The sequence below is a fragment of the Canis lupus genome, chromosome 8 (assembly GCF_003254725.2).
Source record: "Canis lupus dingo isolate Sandy chromosome 8, ASM325472v2, whole genome shotgun sequence".
NCBI lineage: Eukaryota > Metazoa > Chordata > Mammalia > Carnivora > Canidae > Canis > Canis lupus.
This window is the reverse complement of record NC_064250.1, coordinates 53,841,249-53,863,200: the sequence shown is the minus strand read 5'-3', so window position 1 is coordinate 53,863,200 and position 21,952 is coordinate 53,841,249. Positions and strand designations below refer to the sequence as shown.

Below are 21,952 nucleotides of genomic sequence, written 5' to 3'. Positions count from 1 at the left end.
AAGGAAACAGCTGGGTGTGGTGAGGGAAATAGCTCCCTCCTCTGTCTGTGCCCCAGAAAGAAGATCCAAAAGAAACAAGGAGACTCACATATGTGTGAGTCCCGTATGTCTTCAGGGGATAAATGCTATCGTGTGTTATCCAGCCCTAAACTGGAGAAGGACCCACCCCCAAAAACTTTTTTTAGTTGGTTTTTCTTTCTTTTTTTTTTTTTTTCAATTTCAGCTTTATTGATCCCTAATTGCCATATAAAATTCTAAGATATTGGAGCACTTGGGTGGCTCAGTGGTTGAGCACCGGCCTCTGGCTCAGGTAGTGATCCCGGGGTCCTGGGATTGAGCCCCACATCAGGCTCCCTACATGGAGCCTGCTTCTCCCTCTGCCTATGTCTCTGCCTCTCTCATGAATAAATAAATAAAATCTTTTAAAAATCTGAGATATTTAAAGTGTACATGGTGGTGATTTGATATTCGTATTCATTGGGAATAGACTCCACACACATCTCATTAATTAATATATCCATCACCTTGCAAATGGATCTCTATTTTTGTGTGTGTGCAAGAACATTTAAGTTCTTCTCTTAGCAAATTCACGACCCCTTCATGCCTCTTTTCCTCAAAGAATGCCAGAGAGGTTAAGAGTTATCCTAAACTGTTATTGGTGCCAAATTAGCAGGGAGGAATAGGCTTTGACTGAGTGACATTTGTGAGGACTTTTTATAAAATCTAGATACTCTAAAATCAAGAGAAAATTGTGCTAATATTTCCAATGTTTCTGCATCAGTAAAGAAAGAGGCAAGATTGTCACTGGAAAGCTATGTTCATTCATGCATCCCATGTCCCAAGCCACACACCGACAGTAGAGCCTGAGGGAGGCTCCCGGGGTCCTCATGCTCCAAGGAGAGTAGGATGCTCCTGGTCCAGACACCAGCAGCCTCAAGACTAATCTCAGACAGTCACACTCGTCCTCCTGCCACTAACATCCCAACTTTGCTCCAGCATCAATATGCTGAGTTCCAGAAGATGTTCCACGTCAGGCCTAAGCCAGTCATGGCAATCCTGTGGCCTGTTGACAACAGGGATTGGAATAAGACAGTGGTAGTGTTTCTCCAACTCTTTTTCATTGTTGGTATCCTAAGGAACCATTGTAGATTTGTTCTTCTCCTAATCACCTGTCTCCACCCTCATAAAATGTTAATACCACCCATGTACTGAATATGTGCTTCTGTACTCTATGTATACCTGCGCTTTATAAGTTGAGGAAGATTTCTTTTCCCCTGCCAAGAACACATTGTCACCTCTTTAGGGTGAGAATGTGTGGTGTAAGGGATTACAATAAATATTAGTGATAGCAGAAGATGAGAAATCACTTAAACGTCCGTTGGTAAGAACTGGTTGTACAAATTATGCTACACCTGAGAAATATGGTGCCGTGTAGCCACAGAAAAATTAGGAATCCTTCTAGATATTAATACATCAAGATCTCCAAAATATATTAAGTGAAAAAATGCAAGGAGCAGAATGTTTACCAATGGTGCCATTCTTGTAACAATGGAGAGGAAGAATGCATGTGGGTGTATGTGTGCCTAAAGGAGCACAGGAAAGAAATATATGTGGCACTAGTGACATTGGTGTGCTTAGAGGAAGAAAAAGGAGTGATGACAGGATATAGATGGGAGATAAACTTTTGACTGTACACCCACCCAGAGCCATGTGATTATGCTGCCTCTTCAAGCATTCCATTAAAAGTTGAAAAAAAAAAGGAGGCGCCTGGGTGGCTCAATTGGTTAAGCATTCCACTCTTGGTTTTGGCTCAGGTGGTGATCTCAGGGTCCTGGGGATGGAGCCCCATGTGGGCTCGGCACTGGGTGGGGAGTCTCTCCCTCTGCCCCTCCCCCGATTCATGCTTGAGCTTGTACTCCCTCCCTCTTTCCCTAAAATAAATAAATAAATAAATCTTTTTTTAAAAAAGTAGAAAACACCTGGATTTAAGTTTTGGGTACCTCTTCTTTAAGCATTAGTGCTAGCACCCCACTTTTACTTCACCAAACGAAGGATTGTCGATTGTCGAAGTAGCTGGATTTAAGGATCTGCTAGAACAGCAGGTGGCTTTTGTCTCCATATTCTGTTGCTACAACACCAGAGTCAGATTTTGTCCCCATGGGGTTTTCCATGACGCCTCCACAATTGGAAGAAAACTCTGTGTTGAGCTCCAGAACGGAGCTTCCTGGACTTGCCATTTTCATCTCTGCTCAAGCACAGAGGTAACTCCTGCATGGCCAGGTGTTAATCCCCACTGTGGCCTTACACACTGACTCTTCACACTCATCACAGCAACTTCTGCTCTTGGGCAAAGAGTCCCTGCCTGATTTAGTGAATAGTCTGCGGCCAAAATTTCCCCTAAGCACTCTTGCCTTCAATGACCCATTTCCTAGGCATGGAATATCATAAACCAGTGAGGAGCTCTTTACATATTCACGTTGCTGTCATCAAGGTGCAATTGGAGGACACCCTGTGAGGTTCTTGTCTGAATTTAGTCATCAGGGTGCCATCAACAGGTGTTAAGTGAATGTTAAGTATGGATTCATGCACTCAGCGCTGATTCCATTCTTTTTCTTTTTTTTTTAATTTTTATTTATTTTATGATAGTCACACAGAGAGAGAGAGAGAGGCAGAGACATAGGCAGAGGGAGAAGCAGGCTCCATGCACCGGGAGCCTGATGTGGGATTCGATCCCGGGTCTCCAGGATCGCACCCTGGGCCAAAGGCAGGCACCAAACCGCTGCGCCACCCAGGGATCCCTCCATTCTTGATAAAACCCATGGCCTAGTCCAAAAGCCACTTCTAGGGCATTTTGTTGATAATTAACTTGTTTAAAACCATGAGCAAAACCCAAAAAAACATAGAGTGATTCTTTTCACAGTATGTGGATTCCCTATGAATATGGTAGTTTGTCCACAGTCAACAGTGGTGACATCACTGTGTTATTATTGTTGTCATATCACTTTGAATTGGTCAATATTTTATTTTTTAAAGATTTCGTTAGAAACTTTTTTAGAAAGAGAGAGAGCATGGGGTGGAGACAGAGGGAGAGGAAGAAAATCTCCAGTAGACTCCCCGCTAAGCAAGGAGCCCAACCTGGGGCTTGAGCCTACAACCCTGAGATCATGACCTAAGCCCAAAGCAAGAGTAGAACACTTAACCTACTGAGCCATCCAAATGCCCCAATATTTGATTTTTTAATGCTTGCAAATATGGTCTTCAAAAATAACTCAGTGCTGCCACCATAGATTTGGTGTAAGGACCTAGATCTTTCTCTAGGCAATGTAGTCTGGCCAAGAGTAGGGATACAGTCTGAGGATCTGCAGATGGAAGTCGGGATATGGCCCCTCTTATTGGGGTGGTGGGTTAGTGGGGTTGTGGTAGGTCAGAAGCACAGGGCTGGTAGGGAGGGAGAGGTCATAAGGGGTGTGTAGTTAGCAGCAGGGCAGCCGACCTCAATAGGTCTCTCTTGGGTGATGGAAGACCTAGTTCCCCATGTCAGCCTCTGCGGTCATGGTTAATGACTAAATGGGGTACAGTGTGTCTCCAGCACACTGCAATAGGCACCAGTCTGAAGCCAATCCACTTGCTTCACAAAGGGTTGCTCTTTGTCCTCACCTAACAGCTCTTGCTGGTGTCCAGAACCCCTAGAGATTACCAAATTGTAGCATAACACTTTTATTTTTAAACATTTTTAAGAGTTTATTTATTTACTCATAGACACACACACACACAGAGGCAGAGACACAGGCAGAGGGAGAAGCAGGCTCCGTGCAGGAGCCCGATGTGGGACTCGATCCCGGGTCTCCAGGATCCCACCCCCGGCTGCAGGCGGCACCAAACCGCTGCACCACCGGGGCTGCCCGGCATAACACTTTTAAAAGACAATTCTTATCAAATTAGCTGTTCATTGTCATTTTGATCTCTGGAGGAGAATAGTTGTATGTTTGATAACAGGAAGTCTCCCATTCCTTTGATGCTTATGAGAACTTGTTCAAACTTCCAAATGGAAGCAGATTTAAATGAAAAGGTAATATAGCTTAGATTTGTTCTGGAAATAATGAAAAAGGAATTCATCATTAGGCTCGGTGGGTGGGGGGGTCTCAGAATCATACCAGAAAAGGCTGAAGCATTAGAGAGCCTAAAGGTCTAGCTAATTGAGATTGTAAGTGCAGCTGTTGAAGATGAAGCATTAGCCCTGTCATTCTATAAAAAGACAAATCTCTAGGCCAACCGTAGCCGGGAGAAGCAGGATATTTGATTGACGGCCTCACTAGGGCTGTGTGGTTTGAGGGGGAAAGAAAAGGATTCAGGGCAGGCAAAAATCAATAGATTCCATTACAAACACCATATTTATTTTGTGCTCTTAAACTTTTTTTCCCCCGGGCAATCAACAATATTCATTCAAGTACCCAGAATGTCCAGAGCCTTCAATTAAGGGTTCAGATCTTTCCCCTTTGAGGAGCTGACAACCTAGCCAAAGAATAGACACACTCACACACCCACTAGTAAACTCAGAAACTGAGATATGACCAAGTACAATCATACACACTTTAAAAATAATAATAAAAAAAGAAGACATATCTGAAGCAGAACCTGCAACTATTCAGTTTGTGACTGTCCCTCTGACAGTCTGAGATAAAAATATCTACCTCAATGAAGCCCAACATTTTGCACTATGAGGAATCCATTTTTTTAATTTCAATGGCCTTTATGTAAATAGTTTCATATTTCTGTATATTCAATTCGAGAACTAGGTAGGCCCACCTACGCATTTACAATAATGGGTGGCTTGCAATAACCCTGACTTCCACCAGGAGGCGTCAGCACACATGTTTTTAACCACGAGTCTACAGGATGGCACACTACTTAGATGGATGATGTGGCTTCTAATAATGCTCTTAATTTGCTGCCAGGTCTCTCTTCACCATTCACATAAGAAATAAGGGGTGGATGGGGCACCTGGGTAGCTCAGTGGTTGAGCGTCTGTCTTTGGCCCAGGGCGTGATCCCAGGGTCCTGGGATTGATATCCCCTTTCCGGCTCCCTGTATGGAGCCTGCTTCTCCCTCTGCCTGTCTCTGACTCTTTCTCTGTGTCTCTCATGAGTGAATAAATACAATATTTAAAAAGAAAGAAAGAACAAGTCATGGAGAGATCAGTGGGATAAAAAAATATGTATATAATAGGCTCTGAAATCTAAAGACATGATTCTGGTTCCTCCTCTCTGTTTGGGGCTCTGTGATCTACACAAATTATCGACCTCAGATTGAAACAATGGGCATCATAATAACCCATGCCCTGCCTTGTTCCTAGGGTTGTTCTGAAGAAACAATGTCTTTAACCTGAAATATTATTCAGTTTAACCTTCTGCAAAAATCTCACGCCTCAGTTAACAATAATGAACGCTAAGTTCCCCTTTAGGGACAAATACGTTGTAGGTGCTACACAATTGTTTGTTTCCTGTCCCCTACAATGACCTCCCCAGGAAAATCAAAGATCTAGATCTGCACTGTCCAGTGCAATAGCCATTTGCCTCATGTGACTACTGAACATTTGGAATGTGGCTAGTTTGAGGTGATGTGTGCTGTCAAGTGTAAAATTCACCCCAATTTTCAAAGATTTAACATGAAAAATAGATGTGAAATAGTTTAGTAATAATTTTCATTTGATATGTTGAGATAATATTTTTGATATATCAGCTTAAATAAAATGTTATTAAAATGATACTTGATGAGATGAGCACTAGGTGTTATATGTTGGTAAATTGAATTTAAGTAAAATATATTTTTAAATAACAAAAAAAATGAATGTGATTACTGAAAATTTTATTTTATTTTTTATTTATTTATGATAGTCACAGAGAGAGAGGCAGAGACACAGGCAGAGGGAGAAGCAGGCTCCATGCACTGGGAGCCCGACGTGGGATTCGATCCTGGGTCTCCAGGATCGCACCCTGGGCCAAAGGCAGGCGCTAAACCGCTGCACCACCCAGGGATCCCCTGAAAATTTTAAATAAGGTATGTGACTCATGATATTTTCGGTTGATGGTCTTGACTATGCAGGTTTTTCAGCTTCTATCCTGCTATGAGGTTCCATGTTTCAAACATAAACACTGTGAGGTGGGGAAAGAAGTTTCAGGGAAGCTTGGGATTTAGCTATTCTACTCCTTGGAAACTACCCTTCAGAAACACATGCATGGGTACCTGTACAATGAGCATATGTTGTAGTATTATATATAATTTGAAGAAAATACTGGAAACAGCCTAAATGTTCAACCACTGGGGGCTGATTAAATAAACAGTGGTACATCCTTGTATTGGACATGGGCAACTATTAAAAAGGCAAGACATTTTCCATAAGAACCACCTGCGATGTTGTACCTAAAGCTAACACACTGTTATATGTCAACTGTATCTCAACTTTTAAAAATTTAGTTATCTCTATACCCATCGTGGGACTCAAACTCATGACTCTGAGATCAAGAGTTCAGTGCTCTTCCAACCGAGCCGAGCAGGTGCCCCTAAAACTTTAAAAATAAAAATAAAATAAAATAAAATTTAAAAAACTACCCAAGACACTTATTAAAAATACAAATCCCCTAGGGCAGCCCTGGTGGCTCAGCGGTTTAGCACCGACTTCAGCTCAGGGCCTGATCCTGGAGACCCAGGGATCAAGTCCGGCGTCAAGCTCCCTGCATGGAGCCTGCTTTTCCCTCTGCCTGTGGCTCTGCCTTTGTGTCTCTCATAAATAAAATTAAAAAAAAAACTACAAGTCCCCAAAAACTTCTCAGGCCTCTCTGGGGAGTTCTTTCTTTCTTTCTTTCTTTTTTTTTTTTAAGAGTTTATGTATTCACGAGAAACACACACAGAGAGACCCAGGCAGAGAGAGAAGCAGGCTCCATGCAGGGAGCCTGATGCGGGACTCGATCCCGGGACCCCAGGATCACACCCCGGGCCGAAGGCAGATGCTCAACCGCTGAGCCACCGGGGGCCCTTCTCTGAGGAACTCTGACTCAGCAGGTCCGGGGTGAGACTCTGTGCTTGAAAAGTTCCCCCAAGAAATCCTGATTTCCAGACACATTTGCAGACACACTAAAATATCTTGCTCGTGCGTGATGGAAAAGATAATCCAAGGCAGCGTCTAGAAAAACATTACGTGAGCATCTTTGTTTAGGAGACAGTGACAGCACGGACACGTGTAAGCGTGCGTGTGAACCCTCGCGTTCGTGCACAGCTAGGGTCCGCGCGGGCCGAGCGCGGGGCCGGGGCCGGTGCAGGTGCAGGTGCAGGTGCCGGGCCTGCCCCCGCGGCGGGAGGCGGGCTGGAGGGAGGGGACTTAGTCTCCGGCCTCGGCGTCCAGGCGTCGTCTCCAGGGAGGAGGACCCCAAGCGCTGGGGCGAGGCCGGGCGAGGCCTGCAGGCGCGCTCCCGCCTGGGCCCCGGGGTGCCCCGAGGTGCCCCGAGGTCCCCGGGCCCTTCCGCCTCGCAGCCTCTCCTCCCTCCGCCGCCCGGCCGCGCGGGGGCGCTCGAAGCCGGCCTGGGCTCGCGACCCGGGCGAGGGCTCCGCGCAGCGCCGCTTGGCCGAGGGGAGCCGGGGCGCCGAGGTCACCGCACAGCTGCGGACTATTTCAAGGAAACAGGTGGCCGCTCTGGCCTCGTCCGAGGCTGGGAGTTTGCTGAGAACAGGCCATGGCAAGGGCGGCCTCGGGGCCCGGCCGCAGAGCCTCTGTCTGGGAAAGGGGAGCGCAGGGTGACCCCTCAGGAGCCTGCAGATCTCCCCCCCCCAACCCCGACCCACCGCCCCCCACGAAGGGCGGTCTCGGCCCCGGTGACGCAAGCAGTCAAGGCTGGGGAGGGATTTCGCGGTCCTCTGCAGGGCTGGAATCTCTGGGGCGAGGCCTAGGCATCAGCATTTTGAAAGCTCCCAGGTGATTCCAATGTGCAGCGAAGCTGGGAGACAAAGGTCCTACCCTTGCAATTAAAGTCCCTGGAGCCTATGAAGAGAAAGGAAGGAAGGGAGAGAGAAAGAAAGGAAAGAAGAAAGAAAGAAGAAAGAAAGAAGAGAAGGAAGAAAGAAAGAGAAGAAAGAAAGAAGAGAGAAAAGAAAGAAAAGAAAGAAGAAAGAAAGAAAGAAAGAAAGAAAAAAGGGAAGAAAGAAAAAGAAAGAAGAGAAAAAGAAAAGAAAGAAGAAAGAAAGAAAAGAAAGAAAGAAAGAGAAAGAAAGAAAGAAGAAAGAAAGAAAGAAAGAAAGAAAGAAAGAAAGAAAGAAAGAAAGAAAAAGAAAAAATAAAATCCCTGGAGCGGGGCCCCTGGGTGGCTCAGTGGTTGGGCACCTGCCTTCAGCTCAGGTCGTGATCCCAGGGTCCGGGATGGAACCCCACATCCGGCTCCTTGCAGGGAGCCTGCCTTTCCCTCTGTCTATGTCTTTGTCCCTGTATGTGTGTTTCTCGTGAATAAATAAATAAAATCTTTAACAAAAAAAGTCCCTGGAGTTGCAGCATCCCCTGGAAGACTGATAGGCAGAGTCTCAGGCCCTATCCTGGACCTAGTGATTCAGAACTTGCATTTCCCCCCTGAGATCCCAGGAGATCTGTGGGCTCTTTAGGGTTTGGTAGGGCCGGGGGATAACACTCAGGCTCTGGGGGCTTGTAAAAGGTGCACAACGCTAGCAAAACCCTTGAGTCGTGTGGGTTCCTCAGAGGCCCCTCTCTGAGCTTCCTTCTCCTCACCCATAGAATGAAGATAATAAACACTCCTTTTAGACTGTTGTGATGATTAAGTTTGACAACACCTGTAAAGTGCCTGGTCCTCAGCACTCAGTAAATACGAGCTCCTAGCTGGGTTTGTACTGTTTTTAATCCTGAAACAGAACCTGTTCAGTTGGCCGCCCTGGTATGAGCATATGCCGGTCATGCTTCTTGTCCAGCTCATCCCCCATCCCACCAGCATCAAATGTCTTTTCCCTCCAGGGACTCAGACCTGGAGACCAGAAAGTCTGTGGCTCAGTTCAGACAGTCTCTGATTCCAGAGTTGTTTTTCCTGTTGAAATCATGTGATTGCTCCATCATCGGGAAAAGAAAAACAATAAGAGGGAGTAGGTTCTTGTAATTGCCATGGAAGCTGCAAATGTGAAGCTTTTCTGAGCCAGCTGGAGAGGAGAAGGGTTTGGGGAAGGGGGTTGCCAAATCTCCACCCTCCTGGGCTTCTTGATTGCAGATTAACCCCAGATGGAGTGTCTGGGAAGCTGTGTGAAGGCTCTCCCGCAGGATCTGGGGAACGATATGCCGATAAGGACAAGTCATGTACAACATTAAGCAATCCTGTGCTTTCAAGGCTAGTGCAGCTTCATCCAATAACGGTACTGCTTTGTTTTTTTAAAAAGGACCGTTCATTCGCTTAATTAATTAAGCATTTTCTATGTACCAGGCATTGCACTATAGTCATTTCATCATCAAGGTTACCCCTTGAAGCTGGTACTACCTTCATTTTATAGGTAAGAAACCAGGCTCAGCTGTTTGATTCAAAGGTCACCCAGTCACTGAATAACAGACTTGGAATTGAGATGAAAACTTTCCTGGACCCTCAGCCCACTCTGGTTCACTTTACCTGACTGTTGCAGCCATGAGAGCTGGAACTCTATCAAGTTAAATGGAATTGTTTGTTATCCTTGGTGTGTTTTCCTCCAGGGGTCTCAAGGCACCACCTCCTCAAGTCCTCTGCAAGTCCCTTCATCCTCTGTGGGGAAGGATGTCAGTTCCACTATGAGCCACAATTCTGTATTTGTCTGCAAAATATAAGAGTTTAAAATCATGTACCTGACTCTCTTTCAACTTTCTGTTGAAGAAACATTTATCAGGAATGTCAAGAAATAGATAACTCAAAAGGAGACAGCAGTCCCATTTGAAAGATGGGAGCATGAGAGAATAAGCCCTGGCCCTGGGGGAGTGGAGAATATGTAGTGGTTTTATGGGTCAAAGGGAGGGATTTCAGGCAAAGGGGACGGCATAGGCAATGGCACAAAGACATGGGGTGTATGTCTGTTTTTTTTCCCCAGTTACTAAAAGAAGAAAAAGAGGCCCCTTGAATAAAAGCCAATTCAAATCTTGCTTTGATTTTTTAAAAAAGATTTTATTTATTTATTCATGAGATACAGAGAGAGAGAGAGAGAGAGATAGGCAGAGACACAGGCAAAGGGAAAGGCAGGCTCCATACAGGGAACCCAACGTGGGACTTGATCCTAGGTCTCTAGGATCATGCTCTGGGCTGAAGGCGGCACTAAACCGCTGAGCCACCCAGACTGCCCTGCTTTGAATTTTAAATGAATTCAAAATTATAATACTAATAGTATTGAATAATTTCTTCTTCTTCTTCTCTCTCTCTTTTTTTTTTTTTTTTTAGATGGAGCAAGGCAGGAGAGGTGCAGAGGGACAGGGAGACAGAGAATCTTAAGCCCACTTGGGGCTTGATCTGATGACCCTGAGATCATGACCTGAGCCAAAATCAAGAGTCAGATGCTTAACCAACTGAGCCACCTACGTGCCCCAGTACTGAATAATTTCTAACACCATATGCCAGCTGCCATTTTAAACACTTAATGTACTTTAACTTATTTATCCCTCGAAAGGACTCATTTTACAGATGAAGAAACTGAGGCACAGAGAGGCTAAGCAACTTGCCAAGGGTCTTAAAACCATTACCTGACTGACCCAGGATTCCAACCCAAGTCTCCTGGCTCTCAAGTCTGTGCTCCTACCCACCTGCCATGTTGTCTCTCAAATGTTAGGTACCCTAACATATCAGTGTAGCCTCTGTCATCATTTTTGTCAATCTCATTTTTAAAAAAGATTTTATTTATTATTAATTATTTATTTATTTATTTATTTAAGAGAGAGAGCATGCACACACGCACAAGTGGGGGGAGGGGAAGGAGGAGGGAATCTCAAGCAGGCCCTGCACTGAGCACAGAGCCCTCAGGGCTCCATCTCACAACCCTGAGGTTATGACCTGAGCTAAAACCAAAAGGTGGATGTTCAATCGAGAGTCACCCAGGTACCCCTCTATCGATCTCATTTTGAAAATGCCTTCTTGTTATTTCTAGTGTAGAGCAGGGCTGTATACCAGGAGATCCGTAGGTCTGCTACAAATATCTGTGTAGTAAAATAAGAATAATAGCTAATATTTATCAAGTACCTACTATATGTTAGGAACAGTGCTAAGATCTTTTTTTCTTTTTAAGATTTTATTTATTTATTCATGACAGACACAGAGAGAGAAAGAGAGGCAGAGACACAGGCAGAGGGAGAAGCAGACTCCATGCAGGGAACCCAATGTGGGTACTCGATCCCAGGTCTCCAGGATCACACCCTGGGCCAAAGGCGGCACTAAAACACTGAACCACCGGGGTTGCCCGTGCTAAGTTCTTAATAAGTATCTCCTCATCTAATGCTCACCCAAATCCTCTAATGTATATTATTATTATTATTATTATTATTATTATTACCACTTTATAAATATGGAACTGGGGCTCAGAAACCAAACTAGCATCCTACAGTTGGGAGGTGTCAGAGCTGGGTGTCAATCCCAGGCTTGGTGAAACCAGAGTTCTCCCTTCCAAAAATATTCCCATGGTGCCTCTTTATCTTGGGACAGGGGTTATTTAGCTTTCCTCCTTTTTCAGTTTTCTTATATTTCAAGTGAAATTAATAAAAAATAACAAATATCTGTGTGCGGTTGTATATACCACAAACAATTCTCAGCAGTCCAATCTCATTTGACTCTCACAGCAACCTTATCAAGGTAGAAAACACATCTTCCAGCCAGGTCTTCTCTTGAACTCCATAGATCTAATTACTGAATTCCTAGAATGCTATCTCTTTCAGTGTTGACTCCTGCCTGCACACACCACCCACAGTGGGGAGAAGAGGATGGATGAGAAGAGCACAAGGAACATCCATCCCTCTTCTATGTGGCTGAAGACTGACCAAGGAAAGCATGATGTCACTACACTGGCCAGAAGTAACCCCAACCAGAAGGGCCTCTGGCATAGTGGAGCTGGAAATCCCTGGGAGGGACTCACCAACCCTGAAAACCTGGTGGGCAACCCATGGAGAGGATGGGGTAACTGCTCTGAGTGCCAGCACAGAATGGAGAATGCCTGCCCCCACTCCAGCTGCTCTCAGGTAGACTAGAGGCAGCACTGAGGCTAGAATATGGCCAGTCAAGACCAATGCATGGGCCTAACATGAAATTCAAGCCAAAATTTGGCAGAGAAGTGTCAGTAACCCAGAGCCCTAAATTCATCCTGTGTATGATGTGAGAGTCACCCCAAATCAGCATGCCAGCACCATTCTGGCAGCCCAATTTTGTGCAATCCTGCAAAGGAGGTAACACAGAGACCAGTGAAGCAATCTATGGTTCAGGTCACTCTCCTGGATGGAGAATCCAGCCATAGGCAACTAATGAGATCACATAGTTATGAATCTCAGAACTTTTCCTGGCCTCTGATAAATTCCATGTGCAGAACAGAGGGCCCAAGGGTGCCCAAAGCAAGAAATGGTAATGTGTGAAGAGGTACCACATTTGGGTCCTTGCCTAGGCTTGGGATATCCCACCTAGAAAATCCTGTTAGCCCAGTCAGTCTCCAGCAAAAATAGGAAAATTATGGGGAAAGCCAGTGATCCATTTGCTTGTCTTAGGGCAATAATACAAGCAATATAAGTACTTTTCACAATTATGGAGAAGTCCTAGATTGCCCTTGTTTTACTAGCCTCTCTTGAAGCTAGGGATGGTCATGTGGCTCAGTTCTAGCCAATGGGATATAAGGGGAAGATTACCAGATGGGGAGAAAGGGATGTTTGAGGAAAATTTTCCTCCCTGATAAAGGAAAACTTCTTTCCCAGTGCAATCCACTTTCTTCCTTTCTTGTATGTGCTCTTCTGAAGATGAGATACCTGGAGTTGTGGCAACCATATTGTGTTCACAAGCCAACAAGCCAAGATAAAGCCAAAAAGCCAAAGGTGGAAGAGCAGAAAGAGCCTAGGTCCTTTAGATGTCACGGAGCATCATTCCTTGGGGCTGCCATCACTGAGGCTGTTCATGTCAGATATTACCCGTTTTTACTGCTTGAACCATTATAACTGGTTATTCTGATACTTGCAGCTAGAAAGCATTCATAAGTTAAATATAAGCATCAAAGTCCAATTCAAGAATGGGCTAGACATTGATGTCCAGCATGCCAAGATTGAAAGAATCTCTTTTGAAAAGGAGCTTCCAGGTCTAGAAATGAGATGAATATGCAGATATGATCCCATGATGCATAGTAACATTAGAAAAAGTGCATACGTTCAATCAATTACCTAAAAGAATTCAATCTTATTTAGCCAAGTATGATTCCAGTTGGGCATTCATGGATGGTGTAAAACCTTCCCTTATGGATCTACCTTCTCACTCACAGCGATTCAATGACAGATAAGACTCCTAAAGTCCCTTCCCTCCCAGATCTCCTTTTTTTCTCTGAATATCCCTTCCCAGTGTTCCTCAGTGTTGTCTTCTGCATATCCAGGTGTGACCTCCTCCTTGGTGGTTGCTGTTTATGGGGTCCATTTCTGGCTGGGCAGCAGAAGGGAGTTCTTGTAGTTGGCAGAATTTTAAAGTTCTTAGGATTCAACTTGGTTAAAAAAAAATTCTCCATAGTGGAGAAGCTGAAAAATAAAAGCCTTTTTTTTAAGTCCCACTCAATATTGACTTTACTTAGGGCATTCTGTCAATAGGTTGTTATGTTCTAAGTTTCCCTTCCCTTCAGGTGGTAAATGGGATAATCAAAACAGGCAAAGAGGACAGAACCGTATTTCTCACACAAAAATGTCAAGATGGCAAAGATACTTGCTGGAAATGGGGTCCAGTGTTACAAGATGCAGGAAGGCATAAAAGAAGGGGCACCTTTGTTGGCTTGGGAAGTCAGGGAAGGCTTCACAAAAGAGTAACATTTGTGTTGGGACTTCAAGGATGATTAGGAATATATTAGGACACTGGGTTGTAAATAAACTCAACTCGAAGTAATTTAGGAAAAAGATTTAACTGTAAAGATGTTGCATCTCTTTCACAAAATAACAGGAAAAGATGAATGACTTGAAAGAAGGAGGGGCAAGGAAATAGCTGGTCTGCAGCACAAATAGAGTGGAGAATCCCTCTCTGTTTTGCTTGCTTCTGTTTCTCTCTGCATCTTAAAGCAGGGAAAGAATGGCTCCAATGTTTTGCTCTTCATAGGAAATTCTCAGGAACTCTGGCTGGTTCACCTTGGTTTAGCTGCCCACCTGTAAACCAATCAGCTGTGACAAGAGGTGTGGAGTCCTGTGAGAACTTGTTAGTGCCTGCCAGAGACACATGGGTGAGGCAATGGAGGAAGATCCCCCAGAAGAAAGAGGCGTGTGTTTCGGAGGGAATTCTGTTGTAGTTTGGAGCTGGTACGTCATGTGTTGGGGGTGGGGGGCGGATGGGGTATCTGTAGGGTACCAGGCAGATAAATAGAAATGAGCAGAGACAGGAATGAAAGTTGACAAGATGGGTGTAGTTGGGGAGCATGCCATGTAGAGGGAACAGCACACAGACATGAGAGTCTATGGTGCATTCTGAGAACTGCAAATAGTTCAGTATTAGTGGAATAAAGTTCGAGGAGGATGACAAAAGTTGAACGTGGAGAGGTAGGCTAAGCCTGATCCAGGAGGATCTTGTATCCTATGGTAAGGAAGTAAGATTTCTTCCCTTTGGTAATGAAGAGCTATCGAAGGATTTTTGAATAGGGGAGAGAAAGAATTACATTGAGTTAGATCATTCTGATAGCTCTGAGAGGGATGGATCAGAACAGTGTTTACAAATATGTTGTACCCAGCATAAGTAGACTTTATTTGGTGCAGAAGCTGTTGTAAGTAGAATGGAAAAGAGACATTAAATTTCATTGGCTGTTGTCCTAAGTTACTCTTTTTGCAATACTTTTTCAATCTGTTTGATTTAGCCAAGGAGAAAGGATCAGTTTGGTGCTGGTATGTCTTTAATTACTCTCTAAGTCTTGATAATCTTTCTCTTTATGAAAGAAAGAGCAGGGCCTCAAACTCAGAACTTTGAGAGCCAACAATAGCTAGCTAAGATTAGATAATGTAGTTTTACTTTCATTGTACTATTTTTGTGATTAACATTCTATTTATGGCAAGTGATACTAGTTTTACATGGATGATAATGAGATAAAAACTCCTTTTCAATGAAGTTGAGCAAGAGGAGAGTCAATGTAAGGAAACAAGGACATAATAGTGCAGATGATGCATGGATATGGAAAGATTGGTGACAGTAAGGCACAAATGACTGAGATTTGGGATACACTGAGAAAGAAGAGAAAATCAAACACAAGAGACTGGTAAGAAGGATATTGCAATAGTAGAGGTGAGAGACTTTAAATGCCTTCAGATCTGAGAGCCTGATCTTATATTTATTTTGGTTTGCACTCAGGAATAAACCTGGAGGGCAGCAAGAAGACTGTCCAGTTAGTACCCTTGTCAGCAATGCAAAACATTGTCACAGATGTTGAGCTGGATCTTGATGTTAATTCCTTCTTTCAAACTCTGGTCCCCAAAACTTCTCCTGATATACTACCCAAAATCCAATTTTGGAAGGTGGGTGGTATAAATGAGTACATTTTTAAAAATGTTTTTTAAAAGACCTTTACTCTTCCTTCAAGTTCCTTTAGCTTAAATGTCACCTCCTCTGAGAAACCTTCCCTGATTTCTCTGTATACATCCAGCTGCTCCTTGCACTGTGCTTCCAGTGAACCTTCCTATGCATTTAGGTCAAACTTTGCAGAACAATTTCTTTGTGTGCCTCTTCATTAGGCTCTAATCTGTCCAGTGACCCTGTCTTTTTTTTTTTTTAAGATTTTATTTATTTATTTATTCATGAAAGACACACACACATACAGAGAAGGACACACACACACACACACAGAGAGAGAGAGAGAGAGAGGCAGAGACACAGGCAGAGGGAGAAGCAGGCTCCATGCAGGGAGCCTGATCCCAGGACCCCAGGATCACACTCTGGGCCAAAGGCAGGTGCTAAACCGTTGAGCCACCCAGGTGTCCCCCATCTTTCTTTTTATCCACAGCTCCTAGGACTGTTCTGGCACAAAAATAAGCAGGAGATCAATAAACATTTGTGCAACAAATGAATCTTGCTGTGTGGACACCACATTAAGGAAGAACACTTAGTCATTACATTCTATCGATTTCAAATTCAATGAAAGTTCAAAGAAGTGAAAGATCAATATGAACTGGAAAGAGTATTGAAGGAGTTAAAGATGTTACAAGGCTTGGGTTGGAAACAGGAAATCTAAAATAAGATTCCTCAACATCACTTCAGCATCTTAATAGCAAGATTTCCCACTCCAAAGAGTGTGTGTGTGTGTGTGTGTGTGTGTGTGAGAGAGATTGGGGGGCAATGCAGGCAAGGAAGTAAGGAGCCAGGTCCTTGTGAGGGATTTCTCTTGTCTCTTCTCCCTGTCTGCCTTCTCAAGACCAACCCTTTGGAATTTGGCTGACGTTGTCCATGATCCGTCCTCTTTACAGAATTCCACAGAGTGCTTGGTCCATAAATATTTGTGGAATGGAAGCACCTCGCCATAAAGACAAAACTAAATGCTGTATTACTGGCTGAAGTTCATTAAGAGTTCATGGAAGGGGCAGCCCCGGTGGCGCAGTGGTTTAGCGCTGCCTGCAGCCCTGGGCGTGATCCTGGAGACCCTGTATCGAGTCCCATGTCGGGCTCTCTGCATGGAGCCTGCTTCTCCCTCTGCCTGTGTCTCTCCCTCTCTCTGTGTCTCTATGAATAAATAAATAAAATCTTTAAAAAAAAAGAGTTCATAGAAGGGAGAAGGGTGGGAACAGTGAGATCTTATTGAAGGATTTCTAGTGGATACAGGCTTGAGTCGGGCTATGGAACATAAAGCCATGGACTCTCCCACTCTCATACCCTCCAGTATTTTTCCACACTCCCAGTTAAGATGACCTCAGTCCTCTACATCAACAAAAGCCACACTGCCAGTAGAGTAGCCACTAGCCACATGTGGCTATTTAAATTTAAATGCAGTTAGAATTCAGCTCTTCAGTTGTCCTAACCACATTTCACATGTCCATTAGCCACATGGGCATAGCGGCTTCCATACGGAATAGCTCAGACAAGGAACATTTCCATCAGTATAGAATGTTTGATTGGACAATGCAGGTCTAAGGAGTAAATCCCCTCTGTGTTGCTGAAGGTGAGAGCATGAGAGAGAGAGAGAGAGAGAGAGAGAGAGAGAGAGAGAGAGAGAGAAGTCAACTTTTAACTGTGTTTTGCAGACTTTTCTGCTCCTCCACACTTTTACACTGTTAGCTACTAACCTTTTAGGATAATTATTTCCTTCATTGACGGTTTCCTTGAGTGCCTGCCATGCACATGTTTTGTTTTGCTTTTTACAACTCAGTGGTTTATAATACATTTACAAAGTTGTGAGCTCATAACCACTATTTAATTCCAGAACATTGTCATCAACCTGAAGGTAAACTCCATATTCACTAAGCAGTTGCTCTCCAGTTCTCCTTCCCCTGACCCCTTGGCAACCATGAATCTGCTATCAATCTATATAGATTTGCTTATTCTGGATAATTCATCTAGATGCAAACATATAATATGGGGCCTTCTGTGTCTGACTTCTTTCCCTTAGCATAATGTTTCCCAGGTTCACCCACAATGTAGCATGTGTTAGGGCTTCATTGATTTTTTATGGCTGAGTAATATTCCATTGTACAGATGTGCCACATTTTGTTTACCTATTCATCAGCTAGTGGATATTTGGGTTGTTTCGATTTTATAGCTATTATAATATTGCTAAGAATATTCATGTACAAGTTTATGTATGGTCATATGTTTGAAATTCTCTTGAATCTGTACCTAGGAGTAGAATTACTGGGTCCTGTGGTAACTGTCTAACTCTTTGAGGAACGGCCAAACTATTTTCTAAATCAGCTGTATCATTCCATCTTGTGCACATTTGAGACCTTATTCTTCTCTTTACCTGATGATGCCTAATATACAGAAACTGCCTATTCACTATCAGACTGAAGGATGATCACTTTGACTCACATCAAACATCCAGCCAGCCTGGAATTGGAGGATGCCCTGTTGAACAGCAGAGGGGTGTGACCCCGGTTTTCTTAATGCCCCTCTATTACTTGTATTACCTATAACTGAACCATCAGTTCAAGTTTACTGAGTACTTACTACTGAGTTCCAAGAACTAGGTCAGGCATTGCTATTAATTAGTTGGAAGGAGGGCCACTGTAAATGGATCACTAGAATACTGTTGCTTTGTGCTGTAGTGAGACTATATAACAGGGGTGAGGAGATCACAACCTCTGCCTGGGAGAGTTAGTGAAAGCCTCACAGAGGAAAGGACATTTTAGTTGAGTCTTGAGTGCTAAATAGAAGTCACCAGAGAAGAAATGCAATGCAGAAGGCACAACGTAGCAAAGCATTTTGCGAGATGAGATAGGGGACAGACAGATCCGAATGGTTCCTGCCCACAAGAAGATTCCAGAGTGAACATAGTGGAATCCACATTCTTCTTTTGATTCTCATCCTTCAGGAGGCCAAGTTTAGTGGAATGCAACCAGAGTCTATCAATTTAAGAAATTATCTTGGGTCAACCTAGTTCTCCAGCTAAAATAGCTTTACTTCTTTGGAGTGATAGGGTAACCAATCCAAATGGAAATTCTGCTTTGGCAAAAGCACAGCTATGAAAAGTGAGCAACTGGAATGATGATGGGTTGATGTCTCCATGTGCTCCTGCAGCTTGGAGAGGGATGTTGGTATAAGAACCTTCCTCACACAGTCTATTTTGCTCTGTTGTTCCTATTGGGTGGGGCTCCCCCCATGCCAGGTCCATCTTTTCAATATAGAGTGAACTGATCATTCGTCCATTGATATAAACTGGGAAAACGAAGCTAATTTCCTCCTAGGGTCTTGAGCTCCTTAAGCTTACTCTAGGGTAAAAATCAAGCTGTACAAAGTAGGTCAAACTGGTCTTGTCTCCAGTCTTTCTCTCCAACCCAAATTTCTCACTCTAGAGTTCTGCCAACATAGAAGAATAGAACTAGAGGAAGTACTTGTGGGACAGTGGTTACATATTTGTTTCAAGGCACCCATGCAACCAACGTCAAAGGTGCTAAAATATAAACTGTGCTACTTGTTTCTACTCACTGTGGCCTACGGATGCTTAGAGGGGGCTCCTTTTATGGGTGGTAAAACAAAGTTCTGGCAGCACCCTGATTGAGACTGGTTGTTCTTATTCTTTAGAAAGCCCCAGTTCAGGTGAGACAAAGTGTTGGGAGGTAAAGAACTACGGGAGAAGAAACGGAAGAGGAGAACAATTTTAATTCCCGATGCTCTCTCTCCATTCTAACTTGTGCCTCTTAACTGCAGCGTGGAATGACTGCTGGTGTGTCTTCCAAGATGCAAATGTCTCACACTCCAGACCGACGGCACTTGGCCACACGTTTCACAGGACATGGGACATCCCTAGGTCGGCTGTTTCCTGTATTTCTGTGTTAATAGATGCAAAGCATTTAGGAAAGTGCTAGGCAAATAATATGTGCCATGGGAAAAGTTAGGATGACTATTATTATTATTATTATTATTATTACTATCAGCTTTATTATTCAGCCTTATCTCCCTAGGTGGGTATTAAGGTCCTTGTAAAGGAAGATCTGACTCACCATCTTTCTCGCTTCTCCTTAATTTAATGCGATTAGGACCTCGCACAAGTTGCTTCCTTCTTTTGCTGAGTCTGGCTGGACCACCTGGAGATAGATCGTGCGTCCACACACACAATTTGGCGCCCGCTGTTTACAAGCCACTGTCCTACGCCTTTTTTTTTTTTTTCTTTTACAGCAAAAAGCATAAAAATGAACACGAAGTCAAAATCCCACGTAGGAGTGAGGCCCGAGGAGCAAGGACCGCCCCCCCCCGCCCCCAACCCCGCCAGCCCCGGTATGGGGTATGGGAGGGGTCCCAAGGCGATCCCCACTCTCCGCCACCCGCAGGCTCCTCGCGCTACTGCTCGGCGCGGGGCGGCAGGGGCCCGGCTCGGTGCCTGGGTCTCCGCGGGGCGGTGCAGCCGGGACGCGGGGCTGCGGCGCCGCGGGCACCGGGAGCGGGTCCAGGCGGCGCCCCGCCCATCTCCCCGCCCCGGCTCCCGGCCGTCCAATCAGGGCGCGGCTCGGGCGCGCGCGGCGGCCAATCAGGGGCGGCGGGAGCGGCGCCGGGAGCCGGCGGGCGCGGAGCGAGCCTAGAGAGCCGGGAGCAGGCGGCGGCGCTGCGGCGCGAGGGAGGGCAGCGGGAGCGGCGGGGCCCGCCGAGGATCGCTCCCCGGGCCGGCCCGGCTGCTCTCCCGCGGCGGCCCTCCGGACGGTGCAGGCGGTGTCGCAGGTAACGGCGCCCGCGCTCCGCGCTGGCGGGCGAGCGTGCCCCGCCGGTGGGGCCCCGCAGGTGGAGCGGGCGGGGGCGGGGGCGGGGGCGGGCCGCCGCGGGGTCCTAGCGCCGCGGGTGCCGCCCCTCGCCCCGCGGGCCCCCACCCCTCCGCGCGTGCCTCGGTCGGAGCCCGGGGGTGGGGGGGGCGCGACATTTCCACCAGCCGCTGGCGTGCAGGGGCGGGAGGGGGTGAAGTGAGCCCGGCCGAGGCGGGCGAGGTGGGGGGGTCGTCGGGGAAGACACCTGCGACTCCCTCACCCACACGCGGACGCTGTTTGCCGACGGGTGTCTTCTCGGAGGTGTGAGTCCCCGCGGCATCTCTATCGGCCCGAGTGGGGAGGCGGCAACAGGTGTCCCCGGGGACAGTGCCTTCCCCCTCCCCCCTTCCAGCCCTCCCCGCGCGAAATCCCGGCCCTGGCGTTGCGCCTCACCTTCGGGGTGTCCGGAGACAGGACCCCTGCCTGGCCTCTCAGGCGCTCTGCCCGCTGGACAGCGCCCAGAGGCGGCTGGACCCGGCAGACCCGGGCTTTGGATGGAGTTTCCTCCGCGCGTTGCCAAGCAATTTGTTGGACACCCGCCTCTTGCTGGGTAAAGAAGAGTTGAAGATGAAAGAGAGACAGAGAGACAGAAAGAGAGAGAGAATGTGTAAGTGCATCTGTTGCCCCTGCTGAAAGGAGCTCCCTGAGGGCTGTGGGTGAATCATTAACCATCGTCTTGTGCAGCAGCTCCTGGCCTCTGTAAGGGACAGACTCTCTCTCAGGCAGGTCCTTCATGCTCCATGTGCCTCACTCTACTAATCTGTAAAAGGTGCAGATAGATGATTGCATTTGCTCCATAGCCTTGTTTTGAGGATTAAATAAACCACTGCGGGGGACCGGGGGTGGGGGGGGGGGGGAGGGGGAGGGACATCCAACACAAAGCTAAGTACCCAGTAACTGCTGGCTCTTACATCAGATGTATCCTAACTGGCCCGGTGACCATTTGGAGCTCTGAACTCACAGGGGAAAAATGCAGTCATTCATGTTACCTTTAAAGGATCCATCCTTTGAGGGATTAAAAAAAAAAAAAAAACCTGTTGGAACGGTGGAAGAGATAAATGGACTCCAATTAGTAACCGAGAAAAGCGTTGTAAAGCTTGAAAAATTTTGTTTTGGATTGTTATGAATGTTGCATGAGGAGAATATCTTGGTAACTTTGTTGAATGCTCATCTTTGATTGGTATGACTGATGGGGGAGGACTTGAAGGTTCTTCTACTTTCCAGTCCTCGGTTAAAAGAGTTTAAAGAGAAGGGAAGGAGGAGAAAAACAAATAAAAAACCCAACCACACGACAAAATGCCAGCAGCTCTTAGAAACCTAAAATTGTAG

The 21,952-nt window shown here is 45.6% G+C and overlaps 1 protein-coding gene and 1 long non-coding RNA gene across 8 annotated transcripts in view; one reads left to right on the top strand and one right to left on the bottom strand.

Annotated features, from left to right (window-relative positions):
- Positions 1 to 21,952, top strand: part of STON2 (stonin 2) — a 168,240-nt gene that overhangs the window by 3,125 nt on the left and 143,163 nt on the right. For 3 of the 6 annotated variants that reach the window (XM_049113370.1, XM_049113369.1, XM_049113371.1), the window contains exon 4: positions 5,895 to 6,057. The gene's annotated coding sequence lies outside the window, so the exon portion shown is untranslated. Of the gene's footprint in view, positions 1 to 5,894; positions 6,058 to 20,392; positions 20,544 to 21,952 lie in introns of those variants that run through there. The other 3 variants (XM_035720194.2, XM_025443191.3, XM_025443190.3) reach the window with 2 other exon arrangements.
- LOC112657241 (uncharacterized) lies at positions 8,877 to 21,212 on the bottom strand. Of its 2 annotated transcripts, none has more exons than XR_003134924.3 (3): positions 21,017 to 21,212; positions 9,645 to 9,822; positions 8,877 to 9,307 (listed from the first exon to the last, which is right to left on the bottom strand). It is a non-coding gene; the product is annotated as an uncharacterized LOC112657241 (long non-coding RNA). The 2 variants fall into 2 exon arrangements; XR_003134925.3 differs by lacking the exon at positions 21,017 to 21,212 and adding an exon at positions 19,832 to 20,039.